This window comes from Taudactylus pleione, unplaced genomic scaffold (assembly GCF_031769625.1).
Source record: "Taudactylus pleione unplaced genomic scaffold, aTauple2 ptg000376l, whole genome shotgun sequence".
Classification (NCBI taxonomy): domain Eukaryota; kingdom Metazoa; phylum Chordata; class Amphibia; order Anura; family Myobatrachidae; genus Taudactylus; species Taudactylus pleione.
Genome location: NW_028284777.1, coordinates 3,195,693 through 3,217,857, shown reverse-complemented (window position 1 = coordinate 3,217,857; position 22,165 = coordinate 3,195,693). Strand labels below are relative to the sequence as shown.

Below are 22,165 nucleotides of genomic sequence, written 5' to 3'. Positions count from 1 at the left end.
AACGTTCATGTATTACTAAAACAAGGTGTAAACATCTAAAATTAAACTGTTTACTTTAAAAAAAATGTTAATAAAAAAATCTTATTTAAATCCCCCCAATTTTTTTTTTAAAAAAATCAGATTTTTATGCAACCCTGTTCCAAAATGGAATAAATAAATTTTTGTCCTCAAAATTCTACACACCATACCCCAGTAATGACAACGTGTAAAAGTTTTTTTGAGTTTATTGCAAATGTAAGTAAAAAAAACCCTAAGAAATCACATGTACATAAGTATTCACAGCCTTTGCCATGAAGCTCAGAATTGAGCTCAGGTGCATCCTGTTTCCACTGATCATCCTTGAGATGCTCCTACAGCTTAATTGAAGTCTACCTGTGGTAAATTCAGTTGTTTGGACATGAAAGGCATACACCTGTCTATATAAAGTCCCACACTTAGTGCATGTCAGAGCACAAACCAAGCATGAAGCCAAAGGAATTGTCTGTAGACCTCCGAGACAGGATTGTCTCTAGGCACAAATCTGGGGAAGGGTACAGAAAAATATCTGCTGCTTTGAAGGTCCCAATGAGCACACAGTGGCCTCCATCATCCGTAAATGGAAGAAGTTCGGAACCACCAGGACTCTTCCTAGAGATGGCCGTCCATCTAAACTGAGCTGTCGTGGGAGAAGGGCCCTAGTCAGAGAGGTGACCAAGAACCCGATGGTCACTCTGTCGGAGCTACAGCATTCCTCTGTGGAGAGAGGAGAACCTTCCAGAAGGACAACCATCTCTGCAGCAATACACCAATCAGGCATGTATGGTGGAGTGGCCAGACGGAAGCCACTCCTTAGTAAAAAGCACATGGCAGCCCACCTGGAGTTTTACAAAATGCACCTGAAGGACTCTCAGACCATGAGAAACAAAATTCTCTGGTCTGATGAGACAAAGATTGAACTCTTTGGCGTCAATGCCAGGCGTTATATTTGGAGGAAACCAGGCACCACTCATCACCAGGCCAATACCATCCCTGCAGTGAAGCATGGTGGTGGAATCATCATGCTGTGGGGATGTTTTTCAGCGGCATAATTTAAACCATATCACCTTGCATATCTATTTTGTCTGTAGTCTGTATCTGTGTCCAGCATACATCACTGCTTTGCTGTTTTTACACAAGTGGAGAAATTGCCAAGGAAAAAAGTTTCCTAACAACCTGTTACACCCGACTCTGTAATTATTGTTTCTCTGTAAGTAGGTTTTTAACAGTGGTTGGTGCTGGAGCCACCATGTAAGAGAATAGTTTGGTTCTGTATTTTGATACATGGTAAGTGCATGGAATTAGCCTTGGAATATTACCTGCTGGATGGTCATAGGTTATTGTACGTTCCCCCTTGTACTCAGAGCTAATGTTTTAATTTATTGCATTCTTCTAAGTTCACAGTGTGGTGTTATTTGTGATGATTACAAGTTTTAACAGAAAATTATTTCTTTCTATTACAAACACCTACTGTAGTATTAGCACAACAACTTCATGGAGACTGTTTAACGTGATGCTAATGTAGGACAACAAACTTAAATAATAAAGTATAATGTCAGTTGCTATGTCATTAGTAGCTTTCACATTTGTTCTGCTGTGATGCCAAACACACAAACTCAAGACTGCTCTTGAGCTATGTAAACTAATGCTGGCCACACACTAGTACGACCAGCATAAGATTAGACTCATGTTACGATTTCCCTTGAACTCCCTGGCAGTCACAGCGGCATGGTTGACACACGATGTACATACAATCTCACAATACGATAGATCTGCAGTTAGGAGGGAAGGTCATTGATAGAACACACACTTCTTCAAAATGTAACTCAAATGACGCCGGTCGGACGCACGATGCATCGCATGCACAAATATACGGCACGATCTGCCTACGATTACGATAGATAATACGGGCTGCACATCTGATCATACAATACGTTTTAAGAGCGGCGGGAGCACGCAGCGGATCGTATCCTACCGAAATACAACACGATCACCACATGATTCATTGTACGAAATCGCACTAGTGTGTGGCCAGCATAAAACCATACTGTCCTAAGCAATAGCACAGTAGACCCCACAGCATATCTGTAATATTAGGGAAGGGAAAAGGGGAGACTCTGAGCACTGGTGCCAAAAAAAATTAAGAAGGTAGAATTACTCCAAATTAATAATAATGCAGATAGTAGTATCAGGGATATATTATTCTTATGGAGGTGCACCCATTAGAGCATGGATGGGGAACCTCAGGCCCGGGCACCGTATAAGGCCCTCGGAATCATTTGGTCTGGCCCTCGGAGATTTTTTTCTGCAAGCCTCATCTAGCTAGTAGGGTGCCTAGAATGGCGTCCTTAGGATGCTTCAGACTGTCACATCGCTGCCCTTACAGCTCTCCGGAGCATCCTTAGGATCCTTAGGATGCATCCTTAGCCCGTAGCATCCTTGGTTCCTTAGGATGCTCCGGGCATTTCTGTAACCACTGGCGATTGTGGCCCCGTCCCCGTGTGACGACATGCGGAAGGGGCGTGACCTGCACCGGGCTCGCGAATAATGTTGTATATATCAAAATGGCTCTCGGCAGAAAAAAGGTTCCCCACCCATGCATTACAGTAAGAACAGCATATAGAAAAAGGGAACGAAAGTACTCTCTTTTTTTGGGGCACAAGAATCTACCTTGGATAGTAAAACTTAACTTTTAATGTTTTGTCATAAAAAAAATCATAGGAAACAAAAAACTTAAATTATAAACATACAAAAATATACATACTGTACAATAATTGCACAACGTTACATTAAAAAAGTGAACACTTGTATCATATCAAACAGCACATCAGAGAGTGGTCAAGATTTATGTAAATAGATTTAATAATCCAAGGTACCAATACCACAATACAAAATGTAAGGGAAACCACCCCTAATTAGTTCTGATGCATCTGTAGCCAAGGTGAAGTTTTAAGTTTGTGTATATATTTTGTACAAGGTAAAAATATCCCAATATCTGTAAGACCAGCACAATCCAACCACATATGAATTAATAGCAGATAATTAACAGTTAATAATCTATATTCTTCTGAGGAGGAAAAAAAGCAAACAAATTTAATATTCAGATCACAATTTAGGACTGCATTTTTCCTCATATATCAATCATCTTAACATAGTATCTTTTTTATGCATCTATAAAGTAAATACAGGTTGAGTCTCCCATATCCAAAATGCTTGGGACCAGGGGTATTTTGAATATCTGAATATTCCGTTGTTTGGAATATTTGTATACCATAAAGAAATATTTTGGGAATGGGAACAAATCTAAACACAGAATGCATTTATGTTCTATATACACCTTATACACACAGCCTGCAGGTCATTTTATACAATATTTGTAATAAGTTGTGCATCAAAAGAAGTTTGTGTACATACATGAAATTCATTATTTTTCATAGACACCATATACAGAAAGCCACTATATTTTAATAATTTTGTGCTTTAAACAAAGTTTGTGTACATTGAACCATCAAAAAGCAAAGTTTTCACTTTCTCAGTCATTCTAAAATATATCGGAATATTTGTGTATGGGAGACTCAACCCGTATTCTTTCAGACTAGGTGCAAAATATCTATGTAGGAGTCAATTTGTGGATCAATGTAGTATCACTAGTCTGGATTGTTTAAGGTGTGGTAAAGGCAGTAATTAAATACCACAGTAATTAGTATCAGCTGAGTACTAAAAGGGTCTACCTCACTGGGAGTCTGGTGAAATTGAAGACTTCATTTGACAAAGCCACTCTCTTGTGCCCCAGTACATTCTTCATTCTTTTCCTTTCTCTACCCACAGCATATTTGTCAGACCTAGTCCTCCTAACCACTGGCTTCAAGTTTGTGCTGTTTACTGTTTTCATTACTGGTACAGTGCAAGAATAAAGATCTGAAAATGGAACTCATTGGTTCCAATGGGCACACATGTGCCACATTATTTGTGTTTGGGAGCATTGTGATAGCTGTGTTTTTCCAATGTTCTATGCTTCACGCAAGTTGAGCACATTGAGGTCAATGAACCTTCAAAATTATACCTCTTTTGCACCAAAAACCCAGGTCCGACCTGGGTTTTTGGACATGGTTCCAACCCTGGTCAGACCCATTTACACTGCACCTTTGATCTGGGTTACTCCCAGGTTAGCCCTGTTCACACTGAACTCAGGTCTGCCCTGCTAAACCTGTGAGGTCATAAAAAGTGGGAGGTGAATGCTCCACAACCACCAATCCGCTCATTTTAGGCATGATCCAGATCAGATAACCTGGGTTGCACCGTTTACACTGCACCATTACCTGGGTCCATCCTGGGTCCAACCCTGGTAGCTACCTGGGTTGGATTGCAGGGTCACTTGACCCAGGTTATTTTTCAGGGACCCTTTTACACTGAGCTGCGACCCGGGTAGACCCAGCAAAAACCCAGGTTTTTGCTCTGGTGTAAAAGGGGTATTAGAGTACTTTTGAAAGTTAACAACTGCATATTAGATTCCTAGGGCAGTATTCAATTGTTATAGTGCGCCCCTTTTCCCGTGTAAAGTGACGGGAGATAGAGCGCTATTCAATTGTTGCTGATTTTAGCGCTGATCGCGCCCATAGTGGTCGGGTTTAGCCACATAAAACGGCTACCCACAACAAAGTGCTGGGTGCGATAGCGAAAAGTGTTGTTTGGGCGCCCAAACAGGTCGCTTTTCTCCCATTTCAGTTTGCAACCCCTGGGAGGTGCGAACTGAAATGGTGGGCCGGCAGCTGATCATGCCCGAGAGGAGCAACAATTGAATAGCTTCTGACGGGCGCGTAGTGGGGCGAAACGATTGAATAACGCCCCTAGTTTCACCAGCATATTTAACACATATTTTTCATACGCCAGTGAAGGGGGCTGTGCTGGGAACTCTATGCCTGCCAGTGTTGAGGAGGAGGGGCCGTGTGCTGTGTACTCTCTGCCGGTTAAGGGGTATCCTCTTTCCGCTGGGGGGGGGGGCGGTTCCGTGCAGTACTCTGTAAGTCCAGCCGGTGCTGGGTAGTGTAAGAAAAGTGCCGGGTGGAGGGCCCATCAAAAAGGCCCTGGGGAGAACACTGAATATAATTTATATTTTTGCAAATGCCTATCCTTACAGTGCCTCCTGACTAACTGAAGGATTGCCTTTAAGGGGGTTACCACATTCAGGTGGCTTATGGTGGGTACACACCTGACATATACAGTATATCTGCAGATTATGGTCGTTCATACACTCTGGACCACCATCATCTGTCCGGCAGCCGCGGGTTCCGCTGGCCGGGGGGCGGGTTGGCCCACATCCCTGCGGCTGCATGCATACGTCTGCAGACCGCCCGTACACACTAGCCAATAGACAGATATGTCTGCAGATATATCGCATTGGCTGTGCTGCACAGCCGATGGACAGATATGTCTGTGAACGACGTAATTCACAGACATACATTGTCTGTACACACTGGCCAACGGGCAGCAGATATATTGGCCGATCACTTGTTTAATAGTACAGATGGAAGCCAATAGATATGTAGCTTTGTGTTTAGTAAAAACTGCAGGAGAACATGTAAAATCCATTTGCCATATATGCTCCAATTTTAGGCAATTTGGCCCCAAGACAAATGCAATACAAAAGTAACCCAGACAAAATTGATTATTTAACATTACCGATATGTTGGTAAATCTGTGCAGAAACTGACAGTATCAGCCTATGAGGGGTATTCAATATGAAAGGTTAACTTCCCTGGCGAAGTTAACGTTTCATATTGGAGTTTTTTTCTGCGTAAAGGTATGGTGCGCGCTCCCGCTTATCCCCGTATTCAAAAGAAAATTAACGAAAACGGGAAACTCCGAAGTTGGATTTGTGTAAAGTTTCGAATTTTTCCTTAAAATAATTGTAAGACCCCCCTAAAGTTGTAAAAATATGGGGGAACACTATGGGTACCCCCGTTTTAGCCTTTAATTGAAAGTCGGGGATTTAAATAGCCGCAGCAGGTGTTTTTTTCCCGACATTGAAGAAGTGATGCAGAAGAGCACTTAGGCTATTTTTTTCATTTTTTTAAGTGGTCCCATCAAATTTGGGGTACATGAAAATGGGTACTAGCATATTTTGGTGTCCCTAAAGTTATTTTTTTTAAAAATCTGAATTTGTGCACCTGCCGCTATAATTCTATTCTAGAAAACATCTGCCGCATACTTGCAGAATAGCCCTGAACCTATTTCCCTATTGTTGAACAATTTTTTCCCATTTTTTTTTTTTTTGCACCCCAATTTTTTAATACATTTTTTGGGGTGTCCCTATTTTGTTGTTAAACTTTTTTTGACACAGTTCTTTTTTAAATGTCAATCTCAGGGGTGCAGGCTATTTTTTTTAAGCCTGCACCCCTAAACCCCAATTCTGCACTTTTTTTCGACACCTATTCAATGGTGAAAAGTTATCACCGTTTTTTATCAAAGACTTTTCAAAACTGCGATAAGTCTTTGAAATTGAATAGGGTGTAAAAGTAAAACATGTGATATTAACGCAAAAAACGATGTTATCGCACCCATATTGAATACCCCTATGTGTGTAATAGCCCACTGTGCAACTACAGTGTCAGCCATATGGGATAATCGGTGGAAGGTTAGGATCGCTTGGATTTTCAAAATGCTGATCCACCTATAACTCCGCCCAGCCACTACTTCAATAAATTAGTCTTATTCTTTGTACATTTTTTGATAACACACGTAAAACGAGTGGGACAAGTGGTGGCAAGGGCAGGGGGTAAGGAACATAACATAAGTTGGACAAGGAAAAGTAAGCATAATACAAGCGTTATTACTCAGACATGCCCATTTTGGAGGAATGCTGCGACTAAAGTCACGGGAAGAGCTGTCACTCTGTCTTCAAACTTTGGGGCACCCTCAAAAAGTTCCTAAAAGGCCTACAACGTTTTCCTTATGCCCCTGACCACTGTTCCTGAATACATTCAACGCAGTATCTTTGTTCCTGATCAATGTGGAAGTACAACAATGGGCTTGTTTATACCTCTACAAGTATGACACTACATAGCCAGTGTAAAAGTGTTATTTCAGTATTGTATTTTTTTGCTTTTCATAATAATTACAAACTGTGCTGTGGTATTCTGCAGCCCCTGACTCGCCCACTGGAACAAGTATTGAGATTCTGTCATTACTGACTTGCAAATGGCATAGCTGTGATATTTACACTATATACTCATTAAGGCCTGATTCTGAGTTGGCCGTAATTAGTGAGTTGTAGCATAGATAGTGGTATATTACGAGCCGCACATACAGCAAAGAGAAGAATGGGGCAGGTACTAGTGCTGATACTAATGATGACTCTCTAGTGGCTGTGGACCGAAAAATAGTGGGTGGTGGGGCTTCCCACTTGAAGCTGTACAGAAATGTGCATTAGCATAAGGTAATAAATCTGGTTCCAGCAGCATCACGCAAAAACAGTCACTTAGGGGGGAGCTCAAAATTTTTTGCGCGCCTATAAGTAATGGGTGCCCAATAGAGCAATGAAATTGTTGCTCCAATCAGGTGCGAGTGCTGCAGACGCTTATTACTTTTCACGCTCGTTGCGCTCTATATCACTGGGTTTAGCTACACAAGCGTCTAAACCCATCTATTAGAGCACCGAAACAGCCGTCAAAGGCCAGACTTTCTGCTCGCCACCTCAGGGCACCTGTGGTGCTCTCTCCTGATCATCGTAACACTTGAATTGCTCCATCGGGCGCTCATTACTAACGGTCGTACAAAAATATAATTGAATCCCCCCCCCCCCCTTTTGAGTCTGACTGACTCACAATCAGTTCCTATTATCATGACAGCATTGCCTGTATAACAGTGGGGCTTCTATCTAGTTGCTGATGGGTGGCATTTTAAGTGCGTCATCCTCTTGGGATGGTTTGGGTACGGTTTGCCGGCGCTCGGGATCCCAGTGGCCAGAATCTCAGCACCTGCATCCCGCCACCTGTTGGTCAGTATCCTAACCCTCCCTCTCTGCTGCCTAAACCTAACCCTCACCCCCTTTCCTAATGCCTAAACCTAAAGTGCCTAAATCTAAACCTCCCCCTTGTGCCTAACTCCTAACCCCAATTCTGACAGGTGTCGGGATTCCAGCTCCGGCATCCTGACTGTCGGTATTATGACCGCATTCCCCTTAAGACTACTTTTGCAATTTTCTATTAATGTTTGTCATTTTGACATATAAAATATGTAAGAAAAATAACACAATTTCACGTCATTTTCTAAGTGTTTGAGATCCTGGTGACCTTTAATATTGCTGTGCACTTGTTTGTGACACAGTACAACACCAAGATTATTTCCATTTATATTGTATTATAAAAAAATCTTCCTGCTTTTACCTTTTATACAGTTTTAGAAAAATTATTTGTCTGGTTACAGTTTTAAGCTTGTAAAGAAAACCCCCATGCTTTGTCTTGGCTAATACTGGAGTCTCACTTGAAATGGATTAAGATTTGTCTAATTTCTATTGCTAATGTGAAGTTTCTCTAATAGGCAGATGTAACACTAAACCGTTCTAATTTGTCGGACAACTGTTCAAAAGGAATTTGAGTATTATACTGCTGCACCATGAGTGCTTTCCCCTTCTCCTTCTGTATTTTATAATCCCAATCGTACCTCATGGCGGAGTGTGCCGCGCACAACTTTGACCCAGGGAGCCTGTTCTGAGTCTTCCACTGGATGGATTTGGACGACATCACAAAATAAAACTTAATAACTTGAAGACCCGGGCAATGCTGGGCACTTCAGCTATGTATATATATATATCAGTGACATACGGTGAGTTCAACCGCTGGGGAGGCACATATGCATAAAAACAGTTTTTATATATAAAATCTGGAGTATGACAGGGGAGGCTCTGCCTCACCCTACCAACCCTGACTGCACGTCCTTGATACAAATAGTTACTATATGTATAGTGTTCACGCTAGGCTGTTTTAGCACCCTGCCCTTTTAGCGGCGCCCTGTTAAAACAGCCTGACCGCTGTCATTCTGCCGCCACGTAAATAGTTCACATAAACAAGGATGAGCTTTCCCTTTAGTGATGCCGTCGGCTGGGCACACCCCCATCAATGACGTCGACGAGGCCGCACCGTCTTATAATCTAGAATACCAGAGCTGTGCCTTTAATTAGATAAGGATTTCACATAGCAAATAGGTTGTTGTAGGCCTCTAAAAAAATTTTTAAGTAGATGTCCCTAATTATTTTGGTTGTACATCTGAGGTAATATCATAGGATGAAAATAGAACTATGGGCCTGATTCAGGCTCGCTCTGAGCGATGGTCGCACAACTGCGCATGCGTATAAGTCGCAGTGCGCGTGATCAAACAAGCGTCTGCGATGTGAAATTGTCCGCTCGTAGTACACAGCCTGGCCGCTACTTTGATTGACACAATGTGCCGTTTGTGGGTGGTAACCGGAAGGTGCTTGTGAACGGAGGAGTGGATGTGCGAACGCAGGCGTACCCGACAGTCAGAACAAAGTTTAATGGGTGTGCGTAATTAGCAAAGTAGCGTCATTGAACATGTGACTTGGATGATTTTTCCATGAACTGCTCGCACTGCTTGTGGGAGCTTAGGTCTACCTGAAGTCCAGCTCTGATGGCTCCGATGGTCCCGATTAATCCTACATTTCCCGGAGATGACGTTTATTGCGAGTGGCAAGGGGGCGTCTTTAAACACTTGCGAGAGCAAGAAGCGCTCGCCTGCTAAGACATAGAGGCGTCCTTACACGACAAAGAACGAGCGCATGTTTTGCGTAGACGGATCCTTTTTGAGAGCGAGTGGCTGCAAATAGCATCCGGGTCTAAATCAGGCCCTATGTACATAATTTAATTGAAATTTATGTCAAGAGATTGAGGAGCAAGGGAGACAGTCTCAGAAATGTGTTGAATTGTAGTAGGTGTTCTTGGGCAGTGCTAGGGAGGTTGCTTAGCACAGGAAAAGAGATGGTTCTGTCTTATGAATGTGTTATGGGTGTGTTGCGGGTGTATCAGTGAAAGCGTTTATATATACAGACGCTCTACCACTCCACTCATCAATGGTGCGTCTAAAGAAGCACCAATGAGTATTTCAGCATAGACGCATAGTGACAATGGGAATCTCAGTCCTTGGACACACGGATATACACCAGGAAATAATTTTGTTGCAGCATTTGCATAAAGTCTCAGATTGGCGACAGGTGCATCTGTGAGACTCCCCTAGAAAGGTGAGAAATTACATATTCAGATATAAGTCTACATTAAGTGACAAAGCAGAGCTAGATATAAATGCACTATATACAAGTGTACGATCACTTATTGAAATTATATAAACAAAAGAAAACAGTCTGATTGCCTTTATGAATGCTACAGGTTTTTGTCAAAGGTGAGTGTTGGGAAACATTGGCCTCCCAGACCAATTGCCACCAGTCTGTGAAGTTTTCATCCATATCCATCCAGTGGAAGGCCCAGAACAGGCTCCCTGGGTCAAAGTTCTTCCCAGCATACACCAACGGGACATCCGACCTGGACCTCAATACCCTAGTATATCTTCTGGGATCCAGTGTTACCACTCTGAAGTTTTCGTCCAAATCCATTAAGTGAAAGGCTCAGAACAGGCTACCCGGGACCCTAACCTAGTGTTCATTGTAGCACCTTTCACCTGTCACAACCTGTGCAGTTCCTCAGCTGATGCAGCAAACAGCTGAGATACAGATCAGAGTGTGCTAGAAGCACCAGAGCAGAGAGTGACACCCCAGGCAGGAAAGAGCAACTGCATGGGTTGTGTAGGTGCAGGGTGCTATAATGAACACTACTACCCCCCCTACCTGGCCGGGGTCCTACTGGAGCACCTCACGTTGGTTTCATCCAAATCCATCCAGTGGAAGACCCAGAACAGGCTCCCTGGGTCAAACTTCTGCCCAGCTTACCGTATGTCCGACCGGGACCCTAACCCGCCTAAAATCTTTCTAGGATCCTACTAGAACACCTTCCGTTGGTTTCATCCCAATCAGTGCAGTGGTGTCCAAATTAATAACCGGACAGACAGACAAACATACCAATTAATTTTATATACAATATTTGACTCTTTGTTGCGTTGTCACTATGTGGTCTAATAACATACATAGTTATTTAGGGCCTTATTCAATTTGGAGCGAAAAGCCGTTCTCGGCGAAACTTTTTCGCTGAGTACGTCATTTTCGCCGATTCCACTTATGCCCATATTCAATTTGACCGACTTTTCGCCTGTGCGAAAAGTCAGTGCATCGGAACCGGCGAAAAAGTATCATCTATGAAAAGATTGCGAGAAAAAGTGCAGAATTGGGGTTTTGGGCTGCAGACTTCCAAAAAACACCCTGCACCCCTTGGATAGGCCCCCTAAGGTATTCTGTGTCAAACATTTTTTAAAAAGTACCTTAGAACCCCCCCAAAAAGTACTTTCATTTTGGGGGCAAAAAAAAACAAAGATGGAGACAAACTTCTAAACTAGCGAAATAGACTCTGGAGGGGGTCCCCAAGTATTCCCCAGGTGTTTTTAGTAGTTGCGGCAGGTGGATATTTAACGTTCAGCACCTTTGAAATATGCTAGCTCCCATTTTCATGTACCCCAAATTTGATGTAACTACTTATTTTGACAAAAAAACCCTCCTATATGCTATTCTTCACCACCTTCTTAAAAAACGCAAAACAGCACCTATTGAGTCAGTTTAAAGACCCCACATACCTTTTAGCAGGGCTATTCGGGGGTACCCAAAGTGAACCCCCATGTCAGAGCATATTTTGGGGAGTGTCAGGCTAATTTCCCCATAGATGACAGGACTTTTCCCTGATTTTGAATTCGCCAGGTCCCGTTTTCGCCAATTTCAAATTGAATGCAGCAATACGGGGGCACGAGCGCGGTACTTTTTCGCACCTGAAACCAGCGATCACAGCGAAAAATCCAACAACGGACTTTTCGCTCCAAATTGAATATGGCCCTTAGTATCAAAAAAGTAAGATTTCACAGCTTTACCTTGAGAGCTGTGGAATTCGCCTACAAACAATCAAACTGTGTTTTTAATATTATATATATATATATATATATATATATACACAAGTCCCCGGTTTACAGCATTGTTTGAGGAAGGTTTAGGTGTATGAACCATTCACATTCATCTGTGACAAAAGGGATCCGAGCGGTGACGATTTTAGTGAAGCAAGTCATGGGAAAACAAGCTTGCACCAATTGTATAGGAGTTGGCCAGGGTGCTGAAACAGCAAGAGCATCTGAAACTGAGCCAATCGGAGATTGCACTGTGCCACTGTAAGGAAAGAAAATATCTGCAGCAACACAAATGAAATACTTTATTGCAAAAGTGCACCAGCAGTGTTTTGGACCAAATAGGATTTCTGAAGCCAAATCATAACTATTTATTAAAGCCCTGAAGAGGGTGATATGCCCTAAAAGAGCTCATTAGTATCTGTAATAAATATTAGCAGCAAGATGTTTTAATTCATCTCTAAGGATGTACTTGTCCAAAGGCTTTTCATGCTTTGTGGGCTACATGGTCTCTGCAGTACGAATGAGAATAGCAGCATATCTGCCAACAGTCTCACTCTCTAGTAGCTAAAAGGGGACAGTGACTGCCAGAAAAGTGATGTTTCTTCACCGGAAATGGGCAAGTCTTGGGAAGTGTGAGCTTTACCATGTTCATCAGCGCACTCTGCCTTGGAGTAAAAAGTAATAAGAGCAGAATTATAGGGAAATAGTAGTCCCTATAATTCCTTAATAAGTCCCTAGAATTGTTGGGAAATAGTAGTGCATGACCTGGCGACTTCCCTGCTCCATTTTTCATGGCTTTTAGTATATTTGATCACCTGTCTTCTAGTATTTATTCACCCATACATATTTAAATATATGTATTTAATTGTTGTGCAACATGTTGCATGTATTTCTTAACAGCTGAGTATCATAGTTAATGTCTTCTTAATTGTTGACTTTGTTCATCTGTAATTGTTTTTTGATTTAATTTGTTTTGCCTAATTATCGCTGTAACTAAGTTGCAGGAGATAAATCTTGAACTCCTGTAAACTGTTTGTTTATTAATGCATATAATGAGATAAAATGGAGTAGGTAGAAGTAATCAAACCCTTCTTTGGTATCAATACGCCATGTACACACACTCTCACTAATTATTTACAAATGCCATCAGTGTAGTCGCAGTGTGTGTGTATATGTGTGTATATATATATATATATCTAGTAGATTTTGATTTGTTAAACATTTTAGACCTATTATTACCATGCAATGAAATGTTTTGGTATACCTTTACAATTTGTTTATAACTTTTTAAAAATGTATTTAATTTGTGCTTAGGATGTTTTATACTTTGTATGGTTTGTTAAGCAATGTTGTTCTAATTTCATAGTTGAAATATGAAATGTTATATAACAGTAATGAATGATCCCTCATGTTATGTGGTTTGTTGTTTTAGTGTGGTCACACAGGCGCTTTTACCACTTTGAATCATAAGCATAATTCTTGCTTCAAATGAAAATGATTTCTTTCTGCGAGTAAAGCATGGAGTATATCACAGACCTTATTGCACAAGCGCTCTTTAATAGTATGTGTTTTATTTTGTTAAAATGCTGGCGTCAGCGTTTTATATAAGTGTCAAAAGCCCTCCAATTGTAACATGTTATATGTAAGCAGAACCTTTAACGCAGAGCGTTTTAAACGTTCATTATAAGCTGTGCGATCTAAAACTACATGCTTCTCCAGCTGCAACATAAATAAACGTGCGCATATTAAGATGGAAAATCGGTGAAATAAGAGACACCTGTGTGACGGTCTTAAATATTCTGCCTTCGTGTACCTGGATGAAAATGAGTTATGTATGTACATCATCACTACTTGTAAAACATCATCGTTTTATTGTGTTCTCTCTGCAGTTGTACATTACCAGTAATGTGTGTTGGATTTTCTCAAGTTGCATACTACAACAGAATAGAATGTGAGCACATTCTCACACACCTACACTAAGAAATCTTTTACCTTTGCTCTGGCACTTACACCTCCTACGCCTAATGAATGTTTTTTTTGTTTTGAGACTACATCTAATTTACATACTAATGTTTATTCGTAGACTGAGTTAATATGCTGAAATCCTTTTTATTTAAATGAGTGTGTCAATAATACATGCTAAATTTCTCTTTATACTATGGGTATTAGCTATTTATTTAAATTAGGCCCTTTTTCATTTGCTTTCTATTTGATCATTTTTTTTGTCCTTTTGCAGGTGGCTCCTGTCTAACAGCAGTGATGTTCTATGGAGAGTAGATGGGAAGACAAGTTCAGCGGGAAAACGAATAATCTCATAAGAAACAAAGACTCCTGCAACCTATAGCTTTGATGAGAAGAAATAAAAGGTAATGCACTTAATAGTTTTCTTTTTTTCAACTATTGTGTATACCAGTGATTCCCAACCTCGGTCCTCAAGGCACACCAACAGTCCTGGTATTAGTCATATCCATGTTTAAGCACAGATGGATCAATCAAAGTAACTGAGGTACTAATTAAGTCACCTGTGCTTAAGTATGGCTATCCTTAAAACCTGGACTGTTAGTGTGCCTTGAGGACCGTGGTTGGGAACCCCTGGTGTATACTGTAGATACAGTACTAAATATAAAAAAAAACAGATGCAAAATTATTTTAAGATTTGTTTGGAAAAGTCTTACTGTATGTATTAGTGCATAAACCAGAGATGTTCCAGTCTTTGATCCAGGCAGACTGAACAGTTGATTATGTGGTGCAGTCATATTATGGACTCCATGTTAATGGCCATTTTTAAAACTGATTAAAGAGGGGACATGAACATTTTGATGCTTGCAGTGAGCAAAATCTGTTTTTCATCTTGTTGTCAAGTTCAGCCTTTGTCTGGCGGACACTCCGCGTATTCACAAGCCATTGCTATGGAGCTGCAGATCAGCTGTTGTATCGTATTGCTGGCACAGAGAGACGACAAGGCAGCCACTGTGTGGGCTATGACCTGACACAAGTATGTGTTTGGGCGGATGGGATGGAGTTGCCGCACACAGTGTAGTTGTGCTTTATAGGGGAAGGAAGTTATCTGCTGCTTCACACCAGGAGAATATTGCATTTCACCCAGCAAGCATGTCCTGTGAATGCAATAGATGGATGAATGCTGTCATGTACATGTTTTGCTCCCCTTGGGTATCAAGCAAGCTTACAGAGGTCCTAGTGTTATATAAACAATGTAGAATGTGCAAATGTTTCAAAATGGGCCTATGTATATACACATTATAAATGTTTACTTGCTTATTAGATAAAGCTATGCCAGAATTATACACATTATATAAGTATACTTGATCATTGGATAAAGCTATGAAGGGTTATCTCTGTTTGCTTATTTAGATTTTTTAAGAAAAGAGGCACCGAAATTCCTGGATGCAACCAGTGCTATCCAGATATTCGCCACCACCCCAGTAAAATGGTTGTGTGTTTCAGTAAACTGCCTTGGATTTGGGCTAAACCAAGTTTAGCCCAAATCCAAGGCAGTTTATTGAAACACACCACTTGCAACTTAGGGTGTTCAAACCTGCCGCAATTCAGTTATTTGCATTAGAACTCTCCATATCACTGGTAATTACATCCACTGATTTGGAGGACAAACCTGTAATTGTTTCACAGTAGTTTGCAGCGAGTTGGAACTCTCCACCAAAATTGCCTTCTATTTCTATCTGCATTCTGTACGGACTGTTGGTTTCTAATTATAATGTGATCTGGAGGCCACTTGCTAATGCTATGAAATTCCATTAATTGCACCTTTCTACAGTATATGTTTGGGAACTTGGAAGCATAAGGACTTCAGTTGCTGTTTTTTTTTGCCTTATTTGAACTTCACATGGGACTATCTCACTATCCAGCTGTGGGTTTAAGGTTGTGTGTGTATTCAATAATGTATACCTTTATAACATCATAATTTAATATTTGAATTTCTATTTTAAATAATGAAGTATATGAATAGTTTTGTTATAGTTTGTCCCATTTAAAATGGAATGAAGCACTACATTTTCTAATAAACCTATAAAATTACTATCCTATTTTTTTTAATTTATGTCGAATGTTAATTATTCAAAATATAATATCACAGTAATAATGTCTAGTAAGTTCTAATATTCCATTGTTCATGCAATTTAGTAGTAATAATGATGATCTATAAAAGCAAAGCCTTGTATTGCGCTTATTTATTTCAATATTGCCCAGCAGGTTGGCCACTAATACAAGTAATACCCTTTATTAGACATGCATAATTACTGCACTGTAATGGAATTCATCTGAATACTTTCCAAGGGTAGAAAAGGGACTGAATCTTGAGCATTCAGATAGGAAATGAGCATTGCTCTCCTGAAGATAACTTCACAATAAGCTTTACCTGCCTGGTACTCAAAGCAAAACATTGCTGGTAAGGAAAGTCATATTCTGTCTGTTCCCCAGACATCAGCCTCTGCTTTTGAACATGTCGACATTGTGTCCATGTTGACGTGTCAACATGCCATCATTGTGACACTGTCGACATTAAGCCCATGTAAACATTTTGAATGTTGACTTTCTGAATGATGACATCTTATACCACATCTGTAATATTGAGTGCTGCAGCTTGCTATCTTCCTCCTTCACACACTGGATATTATTCTGGCAGGTTGGAGAAGGAAGTGGAGGACTGTACATAAGAATCTGAAAAAAAACTCAAGTACTGAAAACGTGAGACGTTTCCTTAGACTCTCTGGACCTGGGAAAGAATGGTGCATTGCCAGGTCCCTTGCTCTGTTCTGAAAAGGGCTTGGGAAGATCGGCACAGGGAGAAGACCCAGCATTGTCGGGCCTCCTCACCTCTGTGAACATGGATATCTTGTGACCGTTCACAAGTATGAAGAAACCCTTAAGAATCAGTGCTATACAGGTTGAGTCTCCCATATCCAAATATTCCAAAATACGGAAATATTCCGAAATACGGAATTATTTGGGCATGACTCAGATAATGAAACCTTTGATTTTTGATGGTTCAATGTACACAAACTTTGTCTAAGGCACAAATTATTAAAAATATTGTAGAAAATTACCTTCAGGCTGTGTATATAAGGTGTATATGAAACGTAAATGAATTTCATTTCTGTACACAAACTTTGCTTGAGCCACAAAATTCTTGAAAATATTGTATAAAATGACCTGCAGGCTGTGTGTATAAGGTGTATATAACACATAAATGCATTCTGTGTTTATATTCGGGTCCTATTCCCAAGATATTTCATTATGATATACAATTATTCCAAAATACGGAATATTCCGTTATCCAAAATACCCCTGGTCCCAAGCATTTTGGATATGGGAGACTCAACCTGTATAAATGGACCTAGGTGTACTGCTATCCTTTCAAAAAGCCTAGGTACAATAATTGATGGTACAAATTTTGTTTAGCATCCATAATAGTAATGGTGCTGTATAATTTATCTGTAGTGAACAAAGTAACATTTCCAAGGACCTAATTTTTTTTATCATGGCATATAGGAATCTTCAAGCAAACTTGTTACACAGCCCTAGTGTTAGAGAACTGCAAGGTCTATTGGCTGCAGTACAATAAGCAGTCCTGATAATCGCAATGTGGCTATTTGGCCATTGTCTTCATTGCTTGCTGTGTTGTAACTAGACTCGTGAACTCATAAGGGCACATTGATGCAATTTTCTTCTGCTTTCTACTAATTTGCAGTGTAAGTAAACAAGTATATTATCTTATGCTGGCCATACACGCTGCAATTATCGGGACGATCCACCCGATATCGGCGGATCGCCGCGATAATTGGAGCGTGGGGGTGGGGCAACCGAGGGTTAAATATTGCTCGGTCGGGCATGCTGGATTGTCCAGCATGCCCGTCCGATGCGATATTTACCCGGTAACTGTCGGCCGCATCGGGCAGTGTATGCCCAGCGCGGCCGACGGACAGACATTTCCTGTGTTCCTTCCTACGGAAGGAACAGGGAAATGTCTCCTCCCCCGGGGGCGGAGCGCGGATGTCGGGCTATACACTGTGAGATTTCTCTCACAGTGTATGCCGCGGACATCTGCGGCTGGCAGCCGGCCAGATAAAATGTATGTCGGTCTGACAGACATTTTATCTGGCCGTGTATGCCCAGCATTAGATATGTAGCTTTGTCTCGTGTTAGCGTTGTACACAGAAATGTTAAATAGCTGTGTGCTGTTTTCTTAATCTGTTGCTATTAACTGTCAAAGCACTTATCGTGTAAAGGGGAACAATAATGATAAAAAAGCAATAACAAGCAAAAATATAATAAAAAATATAGTGTGCCTTAGATATAACAATGCATTATTCAAGATGTGGACAAGCTCTTATTTCCACTAATGCCAATTGATTTTTTTTTTGTCATTTGCAATAAATGCACAATTGTTCTATGAATATATAAACTTATAATTGGCATCTGCATTATGGGCTTGATTCAGAGATTGACTCTGACTTCTCCGCAGATGTAAATTTGTACGCAGCGGCTGTGCGGAAAATACGCAAATGTCTCAGGCGCCAAGGTTTGTATTGAGACGCCCACCAGCGGTTTTGTAAATCCAGGAGGCTGTGTATAAAGATGCATCATCGGCCGCAGATCAGTCGATAATCAGCCTTCTGAGTAACCCTATGGTCTCACAGAATGGATATGGAGACTAAGAGATGCAAATGCCATTTTTACTGCGTTCAGGACCGCAGTCGTCCTGTATAGCGCCCACCTCCAGTTGCTGTCCACAAACGATCCTTGTCCGTCAATTTCATTGCCCTCCCTGCTGCATAAAAAGTTCTTTGCACCCATTAGCTGAAACTGCTCCTGCCTCAAAATCATCCTAACAGTGCGCAACTCCATCCAGTGATGATTCACTTTCTGATCATGTTGTGTCCTGGTGACATCATTCTGGGGACCTGTAGTTTATATTATTTACGCATCTCAGTTTGTAACCGCATTACCAGTTTATATTTTCCAGTTGCTTTGGCAGACATCTAGATATTGGCTTGTAAAGAACAGAAAAACAACCAGACATTCAATTTCAACTAGTTTCCATGCAGTTAATTTGTGGCTTTGCAATCTCTTGGTTTAACATTTAAGGAGGCCTATCTCTGAATTTAGTTTGCTGTAATTAGTGTAAATGTAATATGCATTAATTGCTCCCCTTTAGAAGTTATTTAAAGTGCATGTCTGTACTATCAACAGCCAGATCAGATAATTAATGCAATATTGTATTTATTTAGTGATTATGTTAAATAGAGTGTCTCCTGGGAGTAGTAAACTCTTACTTGCTTTGTTTAGCTAGTACGGCTGCTAAAATTACCATATTACAGGTATGGATTCAACAAGGGATGCCTCCCTTTTCTTTATTTAAGGAAAAATTATTTTATTTGTTTAGAATGGATTTGTGGAGGCTTCTTTGTGTAAAGAATCTAGTGTCTAAATTTTTATTATTTGGCAAAGTTATATAACTATACTCCCTTTGCAAACCCAACTGTTGATTGTCAAATGCCTTTCATCAACCTCGTGGTATCTGAGGCGCTTAATAGATAATGGCCCTCCCATAACACTAGCTGGGGAACCCCAGTACGCATAGCACCATTCTGTTTTATGTTCTACGTATTATGATTTTGTTTTTGTTTATTTTTACATTGTTTTATTTAAAATTTATGTTTGTTTTAATGAGGTATTCTTTCATTTGTCTTGTATATTCTATGTTTATATTCCTGCTCGTATTTCTATAATACTTTATATTGTATTGTATTGCATTTTATTTATTTTTGTGTCAAAAGATGCTTTTGAATCAATAAAATACAAGTTTAAAAAAAAATATTGGTGTGTTTCCAGCTTATTTTCTTTTGAGAAAATTGCAAGATGGAGGTGCTAAAGGAAAGAGCACTTTACTATAAGAGATCGCGCTGAGCAAAAAAATATGTGGGTCCCAGGGACTCCTCACTAAGAAAAAAATGGGGTCCTACTTCACAGTTTCTGGGTCCCATCACAATTTATGCTTTTGAGCACTCATATGCTTCCCCACATCACATCAGACCACTCCACATGCTTATAAAAACAGCTTGAGGCAGGCAGCAGTTGGGGTAGTGCTGGTGGTTGAGGCAGGCAGCAGTTGGGGTAGTGCTGGTGGTTGAGGCAGGCAGCAGTTGGGGTGGTGCTGGTGGTTGAGGCAGGCAGCAGTTGGGGTAGTGCTGGTGGTTGAGGCAGGCAGCAGTTGGGGTAGTGCTGGTGGTTGAGGCAGGCAGCAGTTGGGGTAGTGCTGGTGGTTGAGGCAGGCAGCAGTTGGGGTAGTGCTGGTGGTTGAGGCTGGCAGCAGTTGGGGTAGTGCTGGTGGTCGAGGCAGGCAGCTGTTTGGGTAGTGCTGGTGGTTGAAGCAGGCAGCAGTTGGGGTAGTGCTGGTGGTTGAGGCAGGCAGCAGTTGGGGTAGTGCTGGTGGTTGAGGCAGGCAGCAGTTGGGGTAGTGCTGGTGGTTGAAGCATGCAGCAGTTGGGGTAGTGCTGGTGGTTGAGGCAGGCAGCAGTTGGGGTAGTGCTGGTGGTTGAAGCAGGCAGCAGTTGAGGTAAAGGGGGGTGCAGGCATTACTGTGCTGGCGGTAAGGAGGGGGTGGGTAAAGGCAGCTAGCGGTATGGGCAACACATATATAGTAAAACGGAGTGGAATTTGTGCTGGCGCCTCCAGATATGCGGCCTATACATTTTCACGTTGGTTCCTTGCCACCAGAAATACACAATTATAAAAATAAAAGGGAGAAAATGTTCTTTGGTGCTTCTGGTAGGTCCCACACAGAATATAAAAATATTTATTAAAATAAAACTTATCTTAGGAATCGTATCATCCAAAAAGTTTAATTCACATGGATAAGTCCACTTTTTCTTACTTAGTTTGTTTTATTTATCTGCAGCGACCACACCAGTGTTCTCTTTTTTTTGGGCTTAAAACAACAAATGAATTGCCACAAGATTTTTACCCAAAAGAAAAGAAAAATATATGTGGTGCATAATGTTCCAAACATGTAAACGTTTTTATTCAGAAATAAAATCTCATATATGTAAAACTTATGACATACATAAAACAAATAATGCAGTAACACTTGTAACATCCAGAGTACAGATAACCGTGCGGATCCGTACAGTGATAGCTTCTATAAAAGGAGCGAAGATCTGTTCGATCTACGTTGGAACTATATATCGTAAAACTGAGTGTATGGCTTCAGAAGACCAGTTACACAAATAAAGAATGACAGTAAAATATGTCCCTGCACAAAGCAGCTGATTACCTTGTGTGTGTGTGTGTTTATATGCATGCTTCAGAACCAAAGATATACAGCTATGTGTGAAGCAGAGTCGTACTTAAAACGCAAGGGGCCAGGAAGGGGAGGCGAGACATAATCATGGGAGGGGGCAGACAACAGCAGAGAGGGCCAGAGCGAGGGGGTAGGAATGAGTGTAGGTGGTGGCGGGTGGGGGCAGACACTGGGACGACCCAGGTCTAGACTAGTGTGTGCCAGTATATCTGCTTATATTTGTGTGTGTATGTATGTGTGTATATATATATGTATGTGTGTGTGTGTGTGTGTATATATATATATATATATATATATATATATATATATATATTACACAATGTGTGTACGTAAACACACACTACAGTTCAAAAGTTTGGGATCACTTAGAAATTTCCTTATTTTTGAAAGAAAAGCACTGTTTTTTTTCAATGAAGATAAATACTCTCTATACATTGTTAATGTGGTAAATGACTATACTAGCTACAAACGTCTGGTTTTTAAAGGAATATCTATATAGGTGTATAGAGGCCCATTTCCAGCAACTATCACTCCAGTGCTCTAATGGTACATTGTGTTTGCTAAGCGTGTTAGAAGACTAATGGATGATTTGAAAACCCTTGTGCAATTATGTCAGCACAGCTGAAAACTGGTTTGCTCGTTAGAGAAGCTATAAAACTGGCCTTCCTTTGAGCTAGTTGAGTATCTGGAGCATCACATTTGTTGGTTCGATTATACTCTCCAAATGGCCAGAAAAAGAGAACTTTC

At 40.8% G+C, this 22,165-nt stretch overlaps 1 protein-coding gene across 7 annotated transcripts in view; it reads left to right on the top strand.

The window, feature by feature from the left end:
* The window catches only part of WDFY3 (WD repeat and FYVE domain containing 3), a 304,293-nt gene that overhangs the window by 62,186 nt on the left and 219,942 nt on the right, over positions 1–22,165 (top strand). For all 7 annotated transcript variants that reach the window (XM_088445038.1, XM_088445034.1, XM_088445033.1 and 4 more), the window contains exon 2: positions 14,318–14,447. The gene's annotated coding sequence lies outside the window, so the exon portion shown is untranslated. The remainder of the gene's footprint in view (positions 1–14,317; positions 14,448–22,165) is intronic.